The sequence below is a fragment of the Larus michahellis genome, chromosome 1 (genome assembly GCF_964199755.1).
Source record: "Larus michahellis chromosome 1, bLarMic1.1, whole genome shotgun sequence".
In the NCBI taxonomy this organism is placed as follows: Eukaryota; Metazoa; Chordata; class Aves; order Charadriiformes; family Laridae; genus Larus; species Larus michahellis.
Window position 1 is genome coordinate 33,514,504 of NC_133896.1, and position 26,395 is coordinate 33,540,898.

The 26,395-nt window shown below is 38.9% G+C and overlaps 1 protein-coding gene across 3 annotated transcripts in view; it reads left to right on the plus strand.

Annotated features, from left to right (window-relative positions):
* Nucleotides 1–26,395, plus strand: part of TMEM117 (transmembrane protein 117) — a 221,175-nt gene that overhangs the window by 101,120 nt on the left and 93,660 nt on the right. The window lies entirely within an intron of this gene.

Genomic DNA, 26,395 nt, shown 5'->3' on the forward strand with positions numbered 1-26,395 from the left:
CTGGTGAAACAGCAAGTAATGGCTAGAGATAAACAAGGATTAAAAAAGAAGAAAAATTAACGGAAAGGTGTGATAAAGAATGATGGAATGAGAGAAAGAAGGCAAGCCAGTTACATCCCAGAATTTGAAAGTAGCCTGTTTGAAGTGAAACTATCAGATTAAGTTAGTCTCTAGTGTAGAATTTTGAGTAATAAAGTTTTACAAGAGATTAAATGTGTTAATGAGGCTGCTTTTCACTCAGATTATAATTGTTATAAAAGTTCTCTCCTGAAATATGGGCAACCCAAAGATCAGTTTAATGAAAGAGGACCAGAAAATGACAGCTAACTGGGAAAAAAATGAATGCGCACATGCGTTTTTATTGTTCAGGTAAAGCATTTCTTAAATACAAAGCGATCAAAAGTGAATTAATTTTTATTTATTTATATTTTTTAAAGTAGGATTAAGTTTTTATGGTTAGTCAAAGTAAGAATTTTTACAATTACGACTGTGACATTAGTAACTGAAGTGAGAATAACATTAATTTAAATTGGGAAAAGCAGTCCATGATTTTTAAGCTTGCATAATAGGTTTTAGTTAATATATTTTTTTCTTTTCTAATGATTCACTGATACCTCAGTTCCTTTACTCAAAATAATCAGCATAATTTTAGAGGGATTCACTAATATGGGGAATGTCAATGTGGTGAGTGTTTATCACATATCACATAAACATGGATAGAAAAGATCTCAGCCCTGTACGTAGCAAGTGACTGCAATAATCTCTGACATAAGCAAAGAAAAAAACCAAGCTGGATGAATTGTTTGACTGTGGTATGTGTTAGGAGAAAGCACTATAGGAATAGTTTCAAGTAGGAATGACTGTAAGATGCTAAGACTATGGTCTATAAAACTGTAGGAGTAGCCTTAGAAGGGTCATCCGAGTTTCTGTCAATTTGTCTTCTATCCTCCACATATTTGGAACATACTGTACAACAGACAGAAGAAAAAAAAGCATCAAGGATTTTTGCAGCATATTGTTCAGTATGTGTCAGTGGATTGTCTGAGACAAATTATGCTCTCTGAAATGGTGGCCATGAAAAGCAAGTACAGAGCAAATCATCTGTACATACATTACAGTAAGGACATTGCAGAATTGGTGCATTGACTGATGTTGACAATTAGTGTGGATTTCTTGTGAATCAGTAATAAAATTCATGGCTACTTTTGAGTACCTTTAGCTTGACCCCTTTTTTTTATGGGCTTCCACAGCTTTATCCCACTATGGAAGGAAAGATGATGCATAAGTTAAGCTAAGTTGAGAAGGGTCACATTCATCATACACGTATGACTTAGAGCTCCAGTGATAGATTACATACAAGTTGCACTACATTAGGTGACATTCCATTTTTTTAGTCCCTATTTTCTCATTTCCTTGAAAAAAACTGTTACATGCAGGACTGTTTAAAACACGGAAATGGCTGGATTCAAGAGGCATGAGAAACCTGATCCTTTTCTATGTACTCAAAGCCCTCTCAGGTCTTTTCAGCAATGGAAGCACAATGGAATTGTGCCACAGCAGATTCCAAGTGGAGGATGGAGTTATCACTGAGGAACAGGAGACTGGGAGAGACTGCAGAGGCAGTTTGGAAAGGGGAGGCTGTTTGTAAACTAGGCTGGTTCTGTTAGCTTTCAGGAAGAGCAGAGGGCATGGGATTGGAGGGTCAAGGATTTTAGGGTCACTGATTTTAAGACATGCTTTAATTGCAGGAGGAGAATTAAGGGGCATGGTGATTGGTGTTTAGATCTTCATAGCAAAAGAGAATAGTGAGATTGCTTCTGTGATGCAAATCTCTAGGCAAAGTGTATGAATCAGTCAATGGAAATTACAGTATTTAAGGGCAGATAAGCCTAGGAACATCAAAAAAGCTACAGTCAGGTAAAGCGGTATTAGTAACAGAGAAGAACAGACATGTACATTGGTGCACGTGCATGTACATTGGTGCAAACCTCCCACACAGCCTAACTTTAGCAATCTTATTCTATATGAACAGAAATTATCGTGTTGTTTATATTTGAATTTGCTTGACTTTTCGCATCTCAAGCCCAGCATGGGATTGATATCAAAGTGACATGAGTCTTCTGTAGGATTATTATATTTTATGAAGTTCTTCAATCCTGTTTGGAAACATGAAAGAAAACCCAAACCTGCAAAGGAACCTTTGCACATCTTCCCATTCACATCAGTGCTTATATTTTCTCATGTTTAAGAAGTTTCTGTAAAGAAGCCAGCCATCCTTAGACTACAAAGGAGAAGATGACAAAGCAGATGTAGCCTTGACTTCAGTGTATTTGAACCATACTGGAATTAAGCGCTTATTCCCTATTTAATTGGAAACTTTGAAAATAAGCAGCAATAAAGCAGAACAGATGGGATTACATTTTAAAAATGAGTAATCAATAAACAATAATATTGCCCTAGTACAGCAAGGAGAGGCTTATTAAATCAGGAAAGTGATTGAAATGTGAAAATATGTTTTGGATTGCTGTTTGTTTATGATTTAAAAGGCAGAATTGAACCTTCTCCCTCAACACTTCCTAGCTCACTGACTAGTTCAGTGATAGGGTCTGACTCAATTCCTAATAAAATCAGCAATATTCTTTCCATTGTGTGTAAAGGGAATGCTATGGGTGTGCAATGAGGGGCCATGCTGTGGTGCACAGGAGCTTCTCCTTTGTAGCTCTGGACAGGAACTTCTGTCACTAATAATCATCTTTGCTGAAATCTGTAGTAAGTGTTAGATGTTCTAAATAAGTCTGTGAAGAGGGGAATGGGTTCAATACACTAACCGTGTCTGCACTTTTCCCTCTTTGAAGCCAGGGAAGTATATTCTGCACCTGCTTTGACATGCTCTCCTGCTCTCATAAAATGTGCATTCTGTTCTCATGGAGAGTGGCTTTGAGGCAGACACCACAGGATTTGGCACAGTAGGATAGCTTTGAAAAAAAGGTTGGATTCCACCCAGACAAGCCTATAAACTAGCAATTATGGCCGCCTTCTGGGAGAGTGTGAGCAGGCTGAGGAACGAGCTGATTCCAGGGCAGAATCTCTGATGGTTAGTCAGATGGCCTCCTGATTCTCTGTGTAAAAACGAGGAACCTGCTGCAGCTGTTTTTGTGAGGAACACAGTCCTCAGCACATGTGGTAAGGCATGCTGAGGGTATTACCTACAGGAGTGGATGGCACTGAACATTGACACAGAGGGCAGAGTACAACCAGGGCCTCCTCTGTTCTTTACAGCCTCCTGGTGAGGCGGAACAGCCTGCTTTACTTCCTCTTCCCAGGCACTGTTGGCTTTTAGACTGTCAATATTCTTGTTCTCCGCTTCGGGTGATGGCTTTTTGGGCTCTCCAAAATTACACATTGGTCCTGTGCTATGAAAGATACTTGCACCACTTTGAGAGGTTTGCTTACTAACTGCTGTTGCCATTTACATTAAAGACATATCCCTGCTTACAGGCCCTACATACATGTGAAAGAGTCTAAACAGGAGGAGTTTGTTACATCTTCCTTAGACCTTGCTTGCTAGGATTATCAGAAGTTGAATCAGTCAACTTCAGCCAAAGGCTGGTGCTAATTGCTATGAATATATGGGGGCCTGATCCTCTTGACGGGGGATCCTATTCCCATTTACCTTCCTTCTGAAAGGTAATTTAATTGAGATTCTCCTTTCCCTTGTTAATTGCTAGAGGGAACTGAGCAGCAGAGATTCTGCCAGCTCATATCATCAAAAACAATGATAAACCCAAGGGATGGTTTAGTTTATTATTCATCAAAATAGTATTTACCAAATCTGTACCAGCATGTTCTTTTTAACAAGGAGAAGCCAAGACTTCTCTCAGTGCTGTGCTTTAGCACAGTACTTGGCACGATGTTTTACACTGTAAGCTGAATCATTGTCACAATTCCTGGCTGTTCTTTCTGACACCTTCACTCGACTTCAGTTTGACTTTTCCATCGCTTGGGACCATGAAGACTCCCAGGACCATTTCTGTCTTTCATCTTAGCACAGGAATTAGTAGGAAGTTGGGAAGTAGTACTTCCAGCATAGTCTGGATAGAAGGGTGATAGGTCAGCACTTGTTCCACTGACCCATTTTCCAGGACTGACATAAAACACATCCTATGCACTTGGATGGATGGATATGGAGGTAGAGACCTTCTACCTAAGTCTTCTTGTCAGGGCATAGTATAGGGATTTCAAAAGGTTATTACTGAGTGATGAATCCACACCTACCTTTCCTCATTAGTGAAACTGGCTAATGACCCCCATATACACAAATTGCCTGGGCTTCCGTGAAGTTTCTCAGGCAAGAGAGTCACATCATTAGGTGATCATGCCTATAATTCATGACATACAACTTGTGGTGGAATGCTGCTTTCCTTGATAAAGTTTACCTGTTCTTCTGTGAGAAGGATTTTCTGTTCACTGGGATTTTCAGTGCTAGCTGAAAAAGCCCCAGGAAATGTACTTCTCTGGCCAAATGGACCAGGTTTCCAGTCGTATAATTCCAGAGGACAAATCTCACACCATTGTATGTTCTGGCTTTGCTAGTTGTGAAAGAAATAGATTTTATTCTGTTCTTTTCATTCACATTTCTCCATTGGACATTTTTTATCTTCATCCTCTGTTGAAGGAGGCTTCTGTATTTTCCCATTTTGTGAGACTAAAGTGTCTTACCTGGCTGGTCACAGTGAAGCTAGTAGAGGGGGCCTGTGGCTGGTTCATAAAGAAGACTCTAGAAGGCTGAAACCTGTCCATGTAGTCTTGATGCTATTAAAATCAATAGCTGACAGGGTGGAGTGAATGGTTACTGCCATGCAAGCACACAGTAAATCTGTAGACTCCTAAACCAGAACTTCTTTTTGTCGCATGCACCATGTTAGAACTGCGGCTACACCTGTAAGAACGTAATACTTGTACCTGGTCAGAAGGAAAATCCATCCAACCTAGCGTCCTGCCTCAAACTGTGACTATGAGCAGAAGTCTATCAGGAGAGTAAGAACAAGGCAATCATAGATGGTAGTGTCCTCTAACACGCTCTACATCTGCATGCAGTTTTGTGTCTATAATAACTCCTGATCTCACCTTTAGCCCAAGTACTTCTTTTACCATCCACAGCATTATTTGGCAACAAGTTCCAGAGTTCACTGTATAAGGAATCACCTCCTTTTGTTTGTTTTGTTTCCTACTAAACTAAGTTGATGCCTTTAGTTCTTTACTGAAGAGAAAACAAATACTTCATCCCTGTATGCTTTCTCCTTAATGTATATGATTTTGTAGACATACAGTTAACTCTAATTTACCCCATGTTCAGGCTGATGATCTCTAGCCTAGTAAGTTGTTCCTCATACACAAGCTGTTCCATATATTTTATTATCTTTATTGCCATTCTTTGCAATTTTTCCAGTTTTGCTCTGTCCTTAATAGGGAGATCACAACTGCCCACAGTATTCAAGGTGTGGGTGACCTATGGGTTTTACAGTGATATAATGATGTTCCCTGGTTTTCTGTTCCTTTCCTGATAGTTACTAACATTCATGGCAGGGAGGTGTTGACTATATAGGGCACTAAGAGCATGTTTTCATGCTACTATATTATCATAATCTCAAGATCTTGCTTCTGAGCTTTAATGGTCAGCTGAGGGCCAATCGCTTCATAAATGATCCTAGAATTGTTTTGCCCCCTGTACATCATTTTGCATTCATCTACAAAGAATTTCATCTGCTTTTTTTATTGCCTAGGGACTTACTTCTGTAAGGACCTTTCTCAATTCTTCGTAGTCAGCAAGCCATCATGCTTATTACAGTGCATAACTTAATATCATTATAAAGCCTTCTCACCTCACTGCTCACTCATTTTACCAGGTTGCTTAGGAATATGATGAATGAGCGCATCCCCTGCACAAATCCCTGTGGAACTCCGCTAATGACCTCCCTCCATTGCAAGAGCTGTCTGGCTAACCTACTTACCTTCTGTTCCCTGTCTTTTAACCAGTTATTTATCAACATAAAGACCTTCCCTAAAGCTCTGACTGTTGGGTTTCCATAGAAGCCTTTGATGAGGGATTTTTCAAAAGCCTTTTAGAAAATTCAGGTTAGGCTATTTTAACCACATCTCCTTTATCCATGTGCTTTGTTGACCTCATTCAGTAATCCTGTTCTGAAGTATCCCCATTCCCGATATTTACAGAACCAGCCACTTAGCACTCCTTTCACATTCTCAGTGTTTCCCGTTGCCATTAAAGATGTATTCAGACCATTATGGGTGGCCTCGAAAGTTCTGTTTGCATGAAAGACAAAAAGTCCCAGCTCAGGAGCTATGAACGTGTGGAACAGTATGGAACCATCTTCATGTGCCTTATCAGTGAAAGACAATGAGATTATTTCCTAGAAGTTAAACTTTGTATCTTCATTTTACCTCATTTTCCTTCCATTTTCTCTATCCTTTTCCCTCAACACCCCTTTGTCTTATGACCCGGGCACCATTTTGCAGGTGAACAAAAATTAAGGTGGGAATATTTTGTTTTGTATGTTCTTGCACATAGCAGAAGGGTCATCAGAGCCTGAACATGGCTGTTAATGTTATCCTGAAGACAGAAATGTCTCTGCTTGTGGTAAGACCTATATTCTGAATATGTGTGTGGATTACATGTTTCAGAGAACATCAACCACAGATACATAACCTCTCTTTCCTGAAAAGTTACATGTTCTACGGATCTCTTAGGCTGAACAGGGAGGATCTTAAATAGTTTTTGTTTTTTTCATAGTTAGGTGGAATTTTTGAATCATAATTTTGGACCCGTGTCTGCTAAAGTCATTCTTTGAACCTGGCCCCCTCTTAACCTTCTTGCTGAGAAACACCTGTTTTTTTCTTCCCTGCTGTACAGGCAGTAGACATAATCTAATTGCTGTAGTTTGGGATAAAAGTGTTCAACTGCCCCAAATGTATGCTTGCTTAGCCCTTCGTTTTGACCTTGTAAATACTGGTGTGGACTTTCTCTGTAAATTTGAAGCATAATGGTCTAATATACTGTACAGTGTAGGGTGAAGTAAAGTAGCACATGCATTATACTTTAATAAACCCATCACTTGATGTTATCTTCTGGTAGATACCTGTTACCTGTAGATTATGCTCCATCTACTTTCTTCTTTATTAATTTTTGTAATAAGAACAGATGTTTACTTATTGCCATTAAAACATTTTAAGCTATTTTCAAGAGTTTTAACAGTATTTGGAGATATTTACTTTTGACCGTTGCCATTGTGATCCTGAAAAACAGTATTTATTTGTAGAATAGGATAACAGGCTGTTGAATGATTTTGAAGTGCTTCCCTTGTGTCCATTAAGAGAGAATATTATTCTTTTCCTCATTTGCTCTCAGACATAACTATCTATGTCGACATCGTAGAGGAATGAAGGATTCATTGCCACTGTGAAGAAACTAGGTTGATTTACCTCTTTATTTTTATTTCATCTATAATGCGTCTGTGTTGTTAGGGCATGTTCAAACAAAGTGAGCAACCTTGATGCTGCAAGTACTATCATATTGCTGAAAATAACAGGCACACTAAACTATTGCAGTGCAAACAGAATCATAGAATCACAGAATCATAGAATCATTTAGATTGGAAGAGACCTTTAAGATAATTGAGTCCAACCGTTAACCTAACACTGCCAAGTCCACCACTAAACCATGTCCCTCAGCGCCACATCTCCAGGTCTTTTAAATACCTCCAGGGATGGTGACTCAACTGCTTCCCTGGGCAGCCTGTTCCAACGCTTGACAACCCTTTCAGTGATGAAATTTTACCTAATATCCAACCTAAACCTCCCCTGGCATTTCCTCTGGTCCTATTACTTGTTACTTGGGAGAAGAGACTGACTCCCACTTATGGTGAGGGCCAATCGCACTGCCTGGTCCAGAAGCAGAAGACTTGACATTAATTATTGAGATAGATAGAAAATAAAATACTAATGTGACTAAAAATTGACATCTTCTTTGGTACAGGGAAGGACACCAGTATAAAAAATATGCTGAAAGAAAATGTATCATCATTATTAAAAATAATAAATTTTCTGGGATTTTGTATGTAACTTTTTAACTAAAAGAGTAGCCACAAATGTTCGCTCTTAAATTTATTTGAGACTTAAAAAGTAATTCTTCTGTCCAGAAAATTCCATTCAGCAAAGCATAGTATATTGTTTTATTTGCAAGCAGTGAAGAATCCACCATTTTGATGCACGTTCCAAGGTAGTTTGGAGAGTCAGAAATCTTGAATGACTGACATCTTTTCTAACTCATGTCTCTGTCAAGGATTGGGCATGACAATTCAGATTATGATCTGTGTCAATCTTCTTGATTGTTTCTGTTCCACTGACATATCAAATGACAAAATAAAACTGTAATTGAATTTGCAGTGGCATCTGAAATACCGTATAGCTAACAGCTCTGCCGTACTTCAGTAGTGGAAATGAAATTAAACTATGAAGCACGAAGTGGAAGGAACAAAGCAGATGACACATTTTACTAAACTCACTTGCCAGGACTGCACAGGAATGTGACTAATAACGTCATTGGTGGCAACGTGTTTCTTTCCATTCAGAGAAGCAGGCACAATGCCACTTGCCCTTTTTATCTTTCTGTGTTTCTGTTTTTGTTTTTCTTTCCTCATCATAAGGGCCAGTCCAGTTGCAGAGCCATTCTGTAGCTAGTTCTGTCTCCAAGTGATAACCCACATGTAAATTCATTGACACAACGGCTGTTGATATACCCAGTCATTCAAGACCTGCTAATTTTGTATTTTCAGTTTTGTAGGGCACGAATGCGCTCACATTCTGCTCAGCTTCATGGCTGGTACTTAGTTATGTAAGGTGGAGTGTGCCTGGTGTCATCTGAGTTCATCCAGTCATCCCATCAAGTCAGATTGCACTATTATTTATTCATTGATTGATGGTGTAGCCATCTGTTCATATGCTCTAGATTATAATTATCTGCCTTTTCAAGCTTGATCTTTTTTGTATTCCCCTGTTACCTTGTCATTTGAATTCTGCCCAGGCATTGCCAGAGGTGTTACTTCATCCCTGTCTGTTTCCCAGCCAGTTAGTTCCTTCAGCTCATCATCACAGCAGGTATCTTTGTTAACCATTTTGGGGGCTTTAAAACATGTGCTTCTAGCAGTAAAAGCCTCAGGATTTTCTTCTGCAGAAGGCCACAGCCACCTCTACCTCAGAGCTCAAGAGTTAGAATTGGAAGCCCCAAAGTTGGTCCCCAAAATTTATCCTGGAGTTTCTCCAAAGCAGCTGCTGACAGCTTTCTATGAAAAGCAAAAATAGTTGTAGGAGTTTCAAATAGGTGGGAAATTTAACCAACTTTTTTTTTAAATAAGGAGTGTGAACTCATACACACATTTTTGTTACCTTTTATGCACATTTCTCTACTGTCTGGATCCCTATCTCAAAAAATAATGTCAGATCTTCTGCTTCTGGACCAGAAGTGCAGTTGATTATGAATGGTCTTACCACAAAAACAGAGCTGTTTCATGCTGTGAAACAATCTGTAAAGATTCTGCTCATTATCAGAAAATCAGCCCAGGTTCTCAGCTTTGTTCTCAGTCAGGTTATTCACCCCATTTTCAGATCTCAGTGCTGATGATGTGTTGTTTTCTACTGGGGCCAAAAGTCTGCAGATGGTCAGTCAAGGTTCACCAGGTAGCAATCTCAACCCAATAATCTTTAGTGGGTGAGTAATTAATTTCTTCTACCCTACTGTCCTTAGTGTTCTGGGAGAAATAATTAAAATGCTCTCCATTGGAAGGATCTAGTTCTCAGTGTGACTTGAGCTGGGTGCTGAAGTCTCCTCTGGGTCCAGTGTTTCAGCCTTGCGACTTGTTCACTGCTGCAGCTTTCGATGGAAGTATCTTGCTTGGATACTTCTTCAGCAAAGTATACATGATACCAGTATACATGGGTGTTTCTCTTCTCCAATCAAGGTATTCTTCACAGATACGATACCTCTACAAAACAATCCTAAATTCTTTGCATTTTCAGTTTCCAACTTCTACCACAGTCAAAGAAATTAACATACTTGTTATTCTCACCTTCATCTCATATATTTGGGCTGAGCCATAAAGATGGATGTCTCTTTTTTAAGTTGACAATGCCAGAAGTTCCCACAATGTTTTTGAAGAGCTGACAAATCCAAAAAGTTAGATCCTGCTTGCTGAGACTGCAATCTGCCTCTTACAAGATTGCTATGGGGCTTCTTTTCATCATTGGAGCACATTTCAATTACAGCTCAAGCTACATTCCAGCTGGAAGTTGTCTCTGCTCCTAGCATTGCCCAAGTGACCATAAAGAGCTCTCGTTATTCTTTCATAAAGCTGTATGCCATATACAGATGCCCATAATTGATGTGGTAGGTAATTGGGTAGTCTCACTGTTTCTGTATGGGCTGCTTTACTGGCCAGCCCCAACCACAGTCCAGGTAAACAAACAACTGAGGGTAAAAAGAGATTTTCTGGTAGCTGGAGATCTTTAAGATGCATGTTCAATCATTTTCCACACTTATTCTTACCTCTCCTAGAACTTTTTTGTCTAGTGTTTGCAGGTGATGTAGATGTTATTTAAACAATACCTAATTTTGGTGTCCTACAGGCAAAGAGAGAGTAAATGGAGCTGTAGCGGGCAGCTGTGTGCCCCCTTGAAGTATCTGCTCTTTCGTGCTGCCATGCTCATGTAGCAATAGTATAAGTTCACATATGAACTGAATGTTTTGAATAGTCATGTGGCTGGTTGTTAACCTGTTTTTACTCTTTAGAAGCTGCATTGTTTATATAAAAATAGTACTTAGTCCAACAAGATTTACTTGTTATAAAAAGGACTTAATAGAAGGCCAGAAATGATAGTCAGTAGCGAGGATTGTAGTTATCCTCCAGAAACTGGAATAATTTTCCATTAGTTTCCTAGTTGCTGTAAAAGAGCAAGAGATGATACATTTTTAGCTTTAGTTTTCTAATTAGCCTAAGTTAAAGACAACATATACTTGTTATCTGTATGCACGCTGTTCTTCCATAGTTCTGGCTGTAGGATCATGGAAAAAATTCCACTAAGTACACTGTTCAAATGAATTCAGGAATTCAGTACTGAACAATACCACTGATTCATCTTATCTTCTGTCTTGTATCCTGCACTGGTCAGTGTGAGATGCTCACAGTGAAAGTTAATGAGGTGTCCTCAGAGACTCTCTGGGAGGCTGAAGAAGGCAGGAAGTAAAAGAGGGTGGAGAGGTGCATTTTCCATGAAGTCTTCAATAACTAGAGCCCCAGTTACTGTCAATGGGGGCCACTGCAGAGCTTGTTTGCCCCAGCTGCCTAACTGAGCTTTTCATGATCAAACAAGGAAACAGATTCCTCCTGGGGAGGGACAGAGGCAAAAAGTAAATCGGTAGGAGCAAGGTGTGTCTGTTCTTTACTGGGGTGAAGCACAGGCAGAATGGAGGAGGCTCAGGAGATGCAGGACAGTGAAACAGATGTTTACTTTTCAGATGCTACAGGTTTCATATTGAATGCCCTGACACACTGCATTCCTCCTGCGAATTTCAAACTCTGTCTGACTGGAAAAGTGAAGTGAAATCTCTTTTCTTTTTTGATGACATTATTGCGTGATTTTCTGATATTATAAAATGGAAACCAGTGCTATTTCTTGTGACGACTTCTGGGATAACTCTTAGTGGATGATAAGATTCTGTGTTTGTTACTGCGTTGTAGTTATTTCACTATTAAAACACAGAAAGCCTACTTCTTACTTAATTGTCGTAGTGCCCTTATACCCTCCAAAAGCCCTTAAAAACTACTAGATTCATTAGGCAGATGAGAATTCTGCAAAAGTAGTCAAAAATTCCATGGCATCTTGCCCAGAGAGCCTGTGTGGGCACAGTATGCCTCAGTGATTTCACTACCCAGTGATGGTTCCGTGATTGCCTTTTCCATGTTACACATATGCCTGTGTGTAGGGCATGAGGAACTGGGCAATTACAAGCAGATGGGGAATGTGAGCAAGCAAGCTGAGGACTACCCACCTAGGCAATGGTGTAGTGGTGTGCTTAGAAGTTAAGGTGACTGTCTTCTGACTGTGGTGAATGTTGGACTCGACGTTGTGGTTGGACTTAATGATCTTAAATGTCCCTTCCAACGTAGACAATTCTAACATGAAACTGAGGCCTAATGCTTGCTTCCTTTTTATGTAAGACTTATCTGTGCATTTTATTCTGACAATAAAGTTTCTTTTAATTCCAGAACAGTGGTGATACCAGTCCTGAAATCTCCAGTGCTCTGAGATGCTTTAAAAATGCATGAAGGATCATGTCAAATATTAATGGGAGCTGTTCTGTTCTCCAAATGTTGTAGGTGAAAGATATGGCTCCATCTTTTTCAAAAGACAAGGTGTGAGGGAGAAGATACGTTTTCCTGCAACTCAAAGCTTGTGTGATTTATTTGTTTTGTAGCTTCAATTAGCCATACAGTTATAAATCAGTGAGACTTGGGGTCCTGTATTTTCTTTTCCTCTTTATCATGCTCTCCTTTACTTTTTTTCATGTAGAACTGTATTTGCTTCTTGACAGTACATATGCAGCAGATCTTGATATATCCTGGTTACATGTGTTTAGAAACTCAAGTCAAAGTACCATATAAATTAAAGTAACTATGCAGCAATTCTGCATTCTGACATGATGTACTCCTTAGGAATGGTGTGAATGAGTGGGTGTTAGAAGTGCTGCAGAAGTGGGACTCTAGAAATAACATGTTCTTACTGAAGATCTTTGAGTACAGATGGCAAATGTGTAAACTGTTGGAGTCTCTAAGATGGACACTTCCTCTCTGGAACAATCTGGTTCTGTATGAGACTGCAAGCACAAACCTTTTTCACTGACTGGCAGAAGAAAATAATTTTCTTGCTGGAACTGAAACTGAAGCCATTACCTCAATAAATCTGCCAAGATGTGCAATGAGATTCTATAATGAAACGGGAAGAGGTTGTTTGATAAGTATTATAAAAGAAATATTGAACTGACCATGCAAATTCAGCTGAAGATCTTTAGTGGATTAAATATATGGTGAAATAAGACCTTCTGTATCCGCAGAGAGAGATTAGCAGCAGATGGCAGTGGTATACAGCAAAGCATTTCTTTAATTCTGAATTCCTTCAGGGTCTGTAGGATGAACGATTAGAAACTCTGTAAAGGGAAAAGAGGTAAGGAGGACGTTTTATTATGAAAAAGCATATCACAGCACCCTTGCCTAACAAAATGATGTATAAAATCTGTACTTCTGTACAAGGGAGAGCATGGTTGAAACCGGTAAACTAAGAAAGAAGAAACTATTGCTAATCTTAAACTACATTATTTTGAGGGATGGGTCTTCAACCGAGAAACTTTATTATGAGGTTGGAAGAAGATGCTGATGCATCTGGTGTCTGTTTCCCTTCTGTATAGACTTATGTCTTCTCTTTTTATACTTTTCATTTCACATTCCCTAGAGTATAATCATCAAAACTGAAATCAATGATAAATTTCTATTGTCTGGATTTAATCTCTGATGCTGTTCTGTAGAGTAAATATGTTTAGACTATGGCCAAAAAGAAATGGTTTAAATGCCCAAGTTACCAGAATACCGTTCATTTTGTGTTGAATTATGCCTAAAAATAAAATAAGGTTATTCTCATGACAGCTACAGTGCCTTAAAAATGGTATCCCATGTTGCCACAGGTCAACTCAACCCACACATTCTGAAGATCAATACAATATATCAGAAGAGCAATTAAGCAAGTGCTTGTGTAAATACAGCACAGAATTAATTTTCCTGTGTGGTACTGCATAATATATGAATTTGTTGTAATATGGTGTGAAGAGTTCCCTTAATCCACCCTGCTAAGAAATAGTAGAACCCTGCATTAAATTGAGCGAGGATTCCTGACTCGTAAATGAAATCACTAACTCCACCCTGTATGTGCAGGAGATGACAGTAATGCTGAGCCCAAAATGGAGAAATCTTAGCAACTGTCAAACTTAGACTTATGATATGCTAGCCAGAAGGTCAGATTTTAGATACCCATACTTGTGATGAAGAAACACTGAAGCGATCACACTTCTGATCAAGAAACACTGAAAATTCAACATGTTCAAGTACAGTTTCTACATAAAAATAAATAATCAGATAGGTCAGCTTCCAAAAGCTCTTCATTGCCAAATCCCATGTCTAAGTTTGGTGCAGTTCTGCTGACTGCAGCAGACTGAAGTAGAATCATAAAATCATAGAATGGTTAGAGCTGGAAGGAACCTTAAAGATCATCTAGTTCCAATACCTCTGCCGTGGGCAGAGACACCTCCCACTAGACCAGGCTGCTCAATGCTCCATCCAGCCTGGCCTTGAACACTTCCAGGGATAGGGCATCCACAGCTTCCCTGGGCAACCTGTTCCAGTGTCTCACTACACACAGAGTAAAGAACTTCTTCCTGATATCTGATCTAAATCTTCTGTCTTTCAATTTAAAACCCTTACCCCTTGTCCTATCACTATATGCTCCCTGATAAAGTGTTCCTCCCCATCTTTCTTGTAGCCCCACCCCCGCCCTTTTTCCAGTCATAGGAGCCATCCCACCACGATTCCATGATGGCAATAAAATCGTAGCCCTGGAGGCATACACACGTCTCTTACTCCTCTTGTTTATTCCCCATGCTACATGCATTTGCATAGAGGCATTTAATTTGGACCCCCAATGAAGCTCACTTACTGGCTGGAGTGGCTAGTATTCCCATGTGCTGCACTCCAGGTGCTTTCCTGCTGATCTGCAAGACTTCCCCAGTTTCTGGGCAGCTATTACCAGTATTGGTATCATAAGATTCTTAAAAACCAAAATACACAACTGCTTCTTAAAAACTGAGATATTAAAATAGAAAGTTTCAATGGATTTGAATCAAAATTCATTATAAAACTTCATTTAATAAAAGGCACTCGTTAAGATGAGTCTAATCTTGTCTTGGTCTCTTTTTATTGTTATTTTACATTACTTGAAATGGGAACTTCAAGTACTTTTTTAAATGGATAGAAAGATTGTCGAGTTTCGCTTAAACTTTTGTAAGTACCTTTAAAACCTCCATTAAAAAGCTATTTTTGTAATTTCTTCCAGTACTATGCTTCTCCAAATCACAAAAGAAATCACTGCCTCCTACACTGGCAGTAATAAAAAAGGGTTTGCATTTTGCAGGCATTAGGGATTGATCTTTATAGCAACTCGTGGAGATAGGTATGCTAATATCCCCCAGTTTTACAATAGAGAACTCAAGCAAAGGAAAAGAGAAGGGATTAAGCATTTTGAGGCCAAATTAATCAGGCGTTACCCACAGCTTCCAATAAAGTTACACTGACCTTTATATTAGTGTAAATGATGACAAAAAGATTTATTTCGGGCAGCAGATTCTCAGTCCTTATATTTTGCAGTTGAAAATGCTTTGGTGCTTGTCTGGGTCATGCAGGGAACTGGTGATGGAGCTGAAACAAGAACCTGCTCTCAGCTTTGTATTTGTCCCATCACTGTTTTCCGCAAATCTTTAAGTGAAATTGTTTTCTCTATCTATCTCCATTGATGGCAGCGTTCCAATGTATCTAAAAGGTATCTGTCTCTCCAAAGATACTGAATAATTTCTTTTATGGAAAATTGAAATGGCATGTAAGTGCATTGGGGATACATAAAAGTAAGGAGCTGCTCTTGGTTTTTATTCTAGCTTGCGATTAAAGCATATTATAAGGTTTCTCCTCACCTGTATGTAGGTGAAGGAATGCTTCCAAGTGGCAAAGCTTTCGTGGTAACACATTAAGAGAACGTCACATGAAATTTGAAGCTCATGCAGCAGTGAATAAATTAAACCACAACACAAATAAAACATAAAGATTTCACATGCAACAGCAGTGTGAAATCCAGGATTGTATGGACAGTAAGGAGAACAAGCATGATTATATATCCTCCATAACTTTGAATTTAGCAAAACTGTTAAGAAGAAATGTTATTTCAGTTAAATTTCAAGACTCATTTCAAAGAACATCTCTGGGAATTTATAGATAAAAATCTGTATGTATGCACATGTAGAGACTCAGTCCTGTGCCTCAGGGACGACCCTTTTGTATTTCTTTACTAATACAAACCAGCCTTAATCTTTATGAGGCAACTAGATATTATTTATACCAAAGTGTCCTAATCTATACAAGGCAAACAAATGCACCTTATTTATTACTAAGCTGGCCTGCGACCGCAGAAAGCCTTAGCTCATTGATTTCTTCTGAATCTATGGTGATTTCCAGGCATCTTCTTATTGGCATGACCAAAACCAGACTGCTCCTATACCATCTACAATGTTTTTTCTTGCTTTGCTAACCTACTATTTATATTGATATAAATTATTTCCAAGGTTATCCTATGCTCTTTAATAGACTAAGGGCTATTAAATGAGTTGAGGTAGTAGGAAAGGCCTGAATCAGCCACATGATGCTCCAAGCCAGATATTTGGGAATGACTTTGGAACAGATGCCATCACTGGGTGATTATTCTTCTGTGAGGGCATACCTCTGGGTTCTTGTCAGGTCAGCTGTACATCTTCCTTCACCTTTGGAAAGGCAGAGAGATTTGGGAGCTGAAGATCTGGTACGGCGAGAGCTGCATGCCATTCTGACGTTGAAGGTTAGGTGCTGCTGCTCTGTTGGGTTATTGAAAGCTTGTTTGGCACTCCGTGGAATGCAGCCTTGTATTGCTGTAATGATAACCCAAATTGCTAACAAGTATTACAAAATTCCAGTTATTTGACAACTAGGGATAACAAGGAGGGTACTGAGAAGTTGGCTGTAATATGGGTTTTGTATTAAAAGCTCTGAAATCTAGCCATTGAATGATGCTGTCATAATCTGTTACCTCAGAAATTAGCTTTTTCCTTAGGTTGCTTTTTTTAACTCATCCCCTGTCAATCATTAAAACTGTAGCTGCAAAAAAGATTCTCTTTTTCTATTCTTATGTCTGTGTGCTAGTATTCTGGGATATTCGTAGTGGTTCCCAAATGTCTTTACTTTCCCTGTCTCCCTTCCAGCCATCCTCCTTTCTGTACACCACACAGCGATAACGTGAACCCTTCAGATTTCTTTCTGCCGTTGTCATTTGTTCAAGTCTCCTGCCTAGTATTTTCAGACTGACCAGCCTCTCGGAACACAATGAACTCCAGTTCTTTCATGTAGAATTAAGAATCCACCAACTTAATTTATAATGATTTCATCTATTCTACTTCTGTCTTTTGTGCTTTGTTTTCACTGACACCTCTACACTGTAAAAACTTAAGGCACTGACTGTGTCTTTTACTGGCTGGGGTTTTTTGCAAGCTGCACAATGCTAAGGGTATGCTGTAATAAGAATTACAAATGTTGGTACAGGGTGAATTTTTTAGCATTAGCACAATTGCTTTGATCTCCTCTTGTGTCATGGGCAACAGAGTAAGTCCTGCACCCCCGTGCATGTTGTTGTCTCTGCTGCAATGATGTAGTTTGGTTTGATGCTCCGAGGGGACGGTGTACAACCTTACAGCTCTCTCTGGCACCGAGGACCGTGCTTGCTATGCAGTACTGATGCGTATTCTCTGATATCTGTGTGCTCCTCTTCAGCCAAGGAGAGACCTCTCTGTCAAACATGTCAGTAAAATGTAAATGGTTGAATACCTTTTATTGAGGTTTTAATCAAAGTGGCCCACAAGACTGTGTAAAAGTAACTGAAATTGGGAGATTGACAGGATTACAGCAGGGGCATGACCATAGCAATGCCCTAGCTGGTTCTAATGGCTATAATTTCACAACACTATTAAAGGAAATTACAGAAGACGCAGTGGGCTGAATTAACCCTAGCTGTAACTGTTGTCTTTTACAGAGTTGCACAAGGCAGGACTTGGTGAATGTGGTCCTTTCTCTGCATCTTTACACCTGCTATTAGTAATGATGCACAGATACTGACTGAAGTACATTGACTGTAGTACTCCGATGTAGGGCAGACTTGTCAGAGAAAACTCAGATTGGCATTAGATATTGTGATTCACGAAATAAAATCAATTGCTAAAAATATAGTGCATTTCAGAATTAAGCATACAGTTGCTGCAAATGATTAGTTCTTTTTTGGAAGAGGAGCGGATTGAATTGCTTGTATTTAAATAAAAACAAATTCTAAACCATAGTAGTAGCACAGGAAAAAATACGCTCACTTCACTGCGTTAGCTTGTGTACTGTTCAAAAATGACATTACCAGGCAGAGAAAAACACAGCTCCCTTACAGAAGCTCTTGGTGTGCTGTCCATGTGGCTATAGTTTGTGAACATCCGTACAAAGTGTCCTGACTATCAGCAATAGTGATGATAAAGTCAGAAAAACACTTTTATTGTACCCACAGGTTAAAAGTACTAATGAAATTAGAGACAAGATCTTTTGAAAAGAAAAAAGAAGGCTGAATCAACGCACACATTTGTACAAATACAATTGCACCCTTATCAAAATTGGTTTGACTACATGAGAATGATCATCCCCTAACCGATAAAGTTGTATTGGTATAAAAAGCAGTGTGTAGGTCAAGCCCACACACCAGAGAATGAGGAGGAGCCCCTTAAAAGTTTCAAGAGAGCTCCCACTCCTTGTAGGCTGTAGCACTGCCAGCTGCTGCTCCAGTTTCAGTTCACTTATAAACGTTGAATCCAGCCCCCAGCATCATTTCACTGAGGTCACTTGAGAGAAAAATTGAATTATTCATTGTGTTTTTAAAAGTTTTTGAACTTCAAATGTTGAAGAGTTCACAGTCTATTCTATATAAAATACTGAATGACTTCAGAGAGCAATGTTGATTTTGCTCTTGGGGCTCTGCTGCTGTTCATAAAGCATTCAGGCAATGTTCTTGTAGTTTATGATGTCAGAAGTGTAATCCCTGGAGTGAATTATATATATTTGTATTCATGCCAGGTCATCTTATTACCCTAAGGTTTATAGACAGTCCGGTTGCTTCCACCAGCTGACAGGCTTTTAAAGTTTGGGCAGCACTTTTCTACAGAAGCACTCATATCTCAGGTAAGGACAAAGTCCCAGGCTTTAAGTGTGACATCATGGTAGTATGAGAAGAGTGTTAAAAGTTCAGGCCTGTTCCATCTGATCCTAATAAATGTTTTTGACAGCCTGCACCCTTTTTCTTTCAGATGCTAAGAACTCTGGTTAAAGCAGATATAATTTTTCTGAGACTGAATCTTCCTGTCCTTTTTCAAAAATACTGAAGAGGAAATGTTCCTGTCCATCTCAAGCATTATACTGTTTAAAATACAGCACTTCTAAGCAGACTGCTTTGAATTTCCTATTTTCCTATTCCCCAATATAAAAGAAAAAGCACTTTATGGTAGGAGAGAAGTGTCTTTGCTGATGGTAAGGACCATTGTCTTTCTAGGGAAAGAACTTAAATTTTAATTACCCATAATTCTAATTCGGCAAACAGGGAATTCAGAAGAATGACTTGAAACTCAGTTTTCAATGATTTTCATTGATCTCAATATAAAATACATTTGTGATAGAGTAAATAGGCAGTCTTCTAGACATTTTTTCTAGTCTAGGAGCAACACAGTAAAAGCAATTATGAACGTATATTACTCATCTTAGTATTTACATCTATTTTGTATTTACGTCTGTCAGTCATTATACACTGATGGCTGGTACCCAATCCCTCCATCCATTTTGCAGGGTTTGGTTGGGCAGGGAGGAAACGTGTTGGGGAAGGTAAGCTAAAGGTCTGAGAACTGCAGCTGGTGAGACTTAGTCATTTTCCTCTCTTCTGAGAGGTAGTGCTCTCAGGGAGATTTAGCTTCTGGAAAGTTGAGTCTTCTGCATTGCTGAGCCTCTTCCCTCGGCTGACAGTTTCATTGTTCCAAGGGAACATAGCTGTCAGAGAAGGTCATAGCTGCAGAGGGGATGGCAGTCTCTCAAGTGCCTAAGGCCAGTCCCACAGAGAGTTTTGAGGACTGTGGCAATGACCTTCACCTGGACTCTGAAATCATGGGGGAGTTTGTGCCGAGACCAGCGTGCCAGGACGATGTGTTCATAGTAGCTTGTGTTGCTAAGCAGTCGGGCAGCTGCTTTTTGTAGCAGCAGGAGCTTTTTCACAATATGTGTTTTTCATTCTTGGATACGATGAGATGCGGTAATGAAGCCTGGAGGTCATACATGTGTGGATCCTTGCTGCCAAGTCTGTCTCTCAGAGATGCTGGAGAGAAGTTTTTTTTTAGTACTTCATCCAATAAAACGTTGATGTTTAGTAAGATGGCAGATCTTCTTAATTTCTTTGTTGTCTTCATTGTGAGTGAAGAGGAAGAAGTGGTTTGACAGGATGTGGGAGTAGTTCTTGCACCCTGTGCATCTCGTACATCCTCAGGATTCACAGTCTCCCTGCATGAAGATTGAGGTTTATGTGTTCCTCAGTTTGCTCATAGGGTGGCAGTTGTTGTCTAGATGATTAAAAATGTCCTGTTAAGAACTACAGAACTACAGTTCAAATTTAGCTCTTTATTCATGTCTGTATAACTAAGTAACAACAACCCATCTGTAGTCTGATTGCTTTCCTTGCTTCTCCAGTGTTTTCTTTAGCTTTTAATTTGCTTGAAAATAGCAACAAGAAAGTATTTCCATTGAACTAATTGGTGCTTCAAAAAAAAAAATAAATGTGCATATCCTTTTCCTAAATATAAAAAAAGGAGACTTGGTGCTCACAAGCGTGTCTTTCAGCTAGACTAACTACTCTGTACAAACAGTTTTCATGTCATACTCTTGAAATATTTTTAGATAGAGCAGCTAACAAGACCTTGAAGGATTACTAAAAATCGTGTTTCTGTGGAGCGTGTATCACCACACATAGGCACTGAAAAAAAATAAGAAACCCCACTATTATCACCACTAACATTACTGTAGTATTTTGTGGATGTTGCTGCACTGGCTTACATTGGTGGCAATTAGCCAATCACTTATTTTTAAGCATTTGTGCATCTTACTGACTTCTATAGGCGGGCTAGCAGCCCTTCATTCATCATACATGTTAAAAACTAGGAGAGAGAACTTTATGTGAAGAAAGCTGGTCAGAAAGGGCTTGGAAATTGGAAGCAAGGAATTTGTCTCCTGCTGCTGTGTCCAGCAAGCCACCTTGCTACCTTAAGCACTTAACTGCAGCACCTATGTGCAAAGCGTAACCACCGTTGTGCCTCTCTCTATACAGTGGAGAGAGGCTGCAACCAGACTCTGTTCAGGGGACAGTTCAGTCTTTCCAAGAGCGTCCTCTGAAGGTGTCTGCCTCTTCGTCTTGGTTATAGAGGAGTCAAAGACACAGCAGTTAAACTTCTAAAGTTATGTGAGAGAAATCAAGGCTCTTGTGTGCATTATTGGTAAGTAAGAAAACACTCAAGACATACCAAAGTCTATAATTTTATTTCTGAAAGGAGAGAGTGCTGAGCATGCCCAAGAGGAGAATTAGCATGCACCTGTCCTCACACTGTCTGTCAGAGACGCTGGGTACTACAAGACAGGGCTGAACCCTGAAAAAGAAATAGATGGTTTGTACTTTTTTCTTTTCTCCTGATGTTAATCTCAGTCATTGTGTTCTGTTTGGCTTCTGAGATTAATCTGTCATAAGCTAAGTAATTTAAATGCATGTACTGAAGAGAATGTTATTCATTTTTGCATCATATATTCCTTGTACTCGCATTGGTTGTTATTAAATTATTTGAGAGCGTAAGTCCCCTTTGTGCTGTACAGATATTGCAGTTTATTAGGACATCTCCATGACTCGGTAGAATTAAGGAGTGCTCGGTTATCACATGCTGATTTTCTACACTAGCCAGTCCCAACTTTAAAAATAAAACCTTTTATTGTTGTTCCAAATAGTTCCTATAATGAGCGAAAAAAATGTTGTCATCCCTCCCATAATTATGATCTTTTTTCTATACCAGGGCAAGCATGGCTTACTAATTTGTCTTGAGGTGACTCGGGAAAACCTTGACTGTTTAAGAGTAGATACATTCCTATTAGACTAGTAGCTGCCTACCTTCCTCCCTCCTTCCCTCCCTTCTTCCAGACCTAGTACAAGGAATCACATTGGCTACTTGTCCCTTCACCAGTAGTAAAGTAGATCTAAGCGTCAGGGGCCCGTAGTAGTCCCATAGCCTTCTGAGGACTGGAATGGAATCTACTACCAGACATGATGCAAATCTGTGGTTCCACAGGGGCCGTCAGACTGGCAAACTGGGTCCGTGATCAATTCTTTTTGTAAGATGAAGGACAGCCTGTTGTCCTGATTGTGCAATGGAGTCATCCAGAGCAAGTCTTCCAACAGTGAAAACAACTTCTGTTAGTTTTCTGGTGGTACAGAACAATACTGGGCATTTTTATTTCCCAGTTCCCTAAATTCAATGTTAGGTTTTTATTTTAACATAAATGGAAACTTAGGAAGCAGTCCAAGATTTAGCTTCTGTTGATAAGATGAACACAATTACTGTACCTAAATTTTACTGAATTTACAGATCTGTGCTGTTAACCTTCTCAGAAAAAGTATTTCTAGATGAGGTTTAGCAGAGGTTGTCTATATTGATCCTAAAATAGAGAAATGCACGGTATTTTCATTTTATTAAAAATGGCAGGAAATTTTTTTAATCTGACAGGAAAGCTTCTAGGGCTGCTCCCAGACTTAATTTAGTCCAAGAATATAGCAGTTTGGGGGAAAAAAAAGCTATAATAAAATCTAAGATAAAAAGCTCATATTTAATCTGCTAGAAATTATTAATATTTATTTAGAAATTGTTGATGTACTGTTTGTTAGTAACGAAGAAATCTAACTGAAACAGACATCTGGTAGAGTCTTTTTTCATCGTTCAATATAGACATATTAAAGATAAAATGAAATCTGAAATTTAAACCAAAGCATTATTTTAATACTGATAATAATTGCTGCCTGTGTTGCTAACTAAAAAGTGTTACAAGTAATGCAGGTAGCATTTTTTCCTTTAATCTGGTAATGTGCCACAAGTATATTTTGAAAAACAGGAACATGGAAGTAAGAATATCTAGCCAGAACACAGCTCTGTGTGTTGAATGACAGTTATCGGTCACATCATCACATCTTGGTATCACGTTATATTTCTACTGCATTCTCTTAGCTCGTCTAGACAAGTAAAGCTTGGAGACAATTAACTAAAACTACTGAGGAGTTCGGTGATAAGCCCAGAAGAATAATAAAACTGTTTTTAAGTCAATAGCTTAAAGGAAACAGCTGTGCAAGAACAATGACTTTTGAAACAGAGTGTATCTTGACAGAAGCTCAGATCCCTTATATTTCAGCCTTGTTCATTTGTCAACATAAAGGCAAGATGAAGTCTTGTGGGATTAAGTAAACTCCATAGCTAAAAATGTAGTTTGACACTTCTTGTAGACACGACATGTCTACACAAAGAATATATTGGTATTCTTTTCAGCTATAAAAGAATACGTTTTTAAGAGAGGGCAAATACTTTTACTGAATTTAGATTCAAGTCATGTAGCATTAGTACCTTCGAATATTTTTAACCAGATGTTGTTACATTTTTCTTCTGAAGTTTTACAAATACAGATGGTGGGGAAATTGTGTGTGAAATATTTCTAAATAGAACCCTTAATTAATATTTAGAAACTATTTTGCAGTTGGTATAATTTCTAAAACTGTTTATCTCATTTCTTAAACTGTATGCCATAATTAGAATGGAATAATTTTCTTAATTTTGTTCAGTGAATGCAGGATTTTTATCTTTTTAAGCGTTCTGTATTTCACATGTGCTTCCCAGCAACACTATAGCATACCTGTTCCTAAATTGACCGTGCCATCCACACTGATGCTAGCTGTGCTATGTGCACTACATACTGCGCATGAGGAACAAGTGACGGACACCAAGAATGTCAGATCTGTCATTTACATTAAACAGTTCTGGTGAGAGTGTAATAAACTGTGGCGGGAAAGTCTGCCTGCGTTGTGAGGCACCAGAATGCAAGAAGAACAGGGAAGATTTTAGGCTAAACTCTGTTCCGTTTTCGCTGACTGTAAAATAATGATCTTTCTTGCCATACGTTCACATTTATGGGCTTGCCTTAAAGTTTACAGATGTATAATGGAGAGCAGAACTTACCCTTCCATCCTTTTTCATAGTAACTTTCCATTGCTTTTGGCAAGATGAAGATCCTGAGTCAGAGCTGCTGCTAACCTTTAGAAATGAGCACAAGGTATTTCGGGATCCCTTGTGAATCACAAACTCCTCCATCTTTGGTTTCTTTTGGCAAACCCATTTCTATTGCCGTGTGTAGAACAGCTGAGGTTTTTCTTCCATGTCAAACATCACAAGGTTAACCTTGCAAAGGGCAGTTCCACAGAATATTATACTTTTTATGCATGGGCAGCCTCTCGGATTTTTTTGGGAAGTGTCTCATGCCACCTCACTCTCCAGTAGGCATCTGGATGGTCCCAAGCCATACTTCCATTATGTACTGTATTTACAGCATCTTGTTATTAACATCCCAACAAACAGAAGAAAACAAGAGCTAAGTCCTTGGCATGCCATAACTAAGCCTCATCAATCCAGATGTGTGAACCTCACTGCTTCTACAGGAGTGAGGTATCTACAATGAGGTCTGCACATTTATAGCTGGAGCTACAAGTGTAACAGGTGACACCCTTTGCCTGGCTGGTCAGTGGGAAATTGGGGTGATGATGGTGTCTTGAGGACATGGGCAAACAACATCGATGTTTGACAGTTTGAACACTAAGACATGAGTCAGAGCTTGAAGAGCTTTAGGAGCAGAAAGGTACAAAAGTGGTTTGAAGCTTTTGCTGTCCTCTCATGCACAAGTCTCCGACTAGGGATCTGGGCCAATAAGTACTGTTATCTTAGAAACTTATTTAAAATGCAAGTCACATTCGACTGTTTTTCACATGGAAGACAAATGTCATCTGTCTTCAAAGACAGCTCCAGAAAAAATAAAGCACGTCCAAAATGTGCCCATAACTTGATATTTACTGGGGCAAAAAAAAATATGCTGAAATCTCCCGTATAGCAAACAGGCCCAGCTGTCTGAGCAAGTTCATTTGAACTCAAATAGCTAGTGTTAAATGGGTTGTATTCATTTGCTTCCCTTAACATTTCTATGTGGCTGGTATCATTCGTCTAGGGTTTTTTTTTGTATCCTGCAAGAGTCACAAAACAGCATGTACTTATTGCCGTGATGATGTTGCGGTCAAACAAAAGTGTGGAAACAAACATGGCCTTGGCTATGCAGAACTTTCTTAAGTGGCCTCTTCAGTCTTTTTCCACTATCCTTCAGCCGAAGATTGCGTCCACACACACACGAGTCAGCAGAATAGCTCACGTGAATCCTCAGCGGGCTTTGATCTGAGAATAGCTAACTACAGATTTTAAACTACCCAGTTTTATTCGTGAGTGGAAAAGGTCACAAAACAATACACGCCATGGGAATCTGCTGCTACTCATGTCCCAGTTGACAACATAATCTATTCCTAATCATTGTGCCATAATATTTATTGGTGGGTTTCTAATTTATAGTGCAATTAAGGAGAAAGGAGTGTAGTCAGAAACCACAGGACTTACTTTCAAGTGGAATTTTGTTGCTATCACACTACTAACAAGAAAGAAAAAAATCTTTGCAAGTGACTTATCTAAAAAACTACTAAAAAACTGCTAAAATAATCATTATCAATGTTTTTTCTCTGAAATGGAACACATTCGTGCAAGGTATGCTAATAAAAATACTGCAAAAATTAAAAAGCCATGAACTTCTTGAATAGAAAAAATGTAAAGAATCTAAAATGAGAAAGAAGACAGAGGCTGAAAAAAAGATAATTTGGAGATTCATTCATAGGAATTCAGGATTCCTCACTCAAAAATTTAGATTAAAAAAATTCACACTCAGACTAATCAAATAGTTAAGCGACAGTTAGAAAATCAAGAATGAGCAGAGGCAAAAAGTATTTTAACTGCATTTCAGTATCTTCCCAGAGCAGAATGAGTATTGTAAAAGAATTTAGTAAGAGCAACCATACCTATGCTCCCTGTGCTTATTGTGCATTCTGCTATAAGATAGTATGGAGGTGTACATACCATATATTTAGGATGTCATATAAGAATTTTGGCACATAAATGCCCTTCATAAATACCTCCCTTCAGAAATACCCTTTTCAGTGCTCAAATGAGAACTTCTGTCATGCTATAGCTAAAACCATATATGTA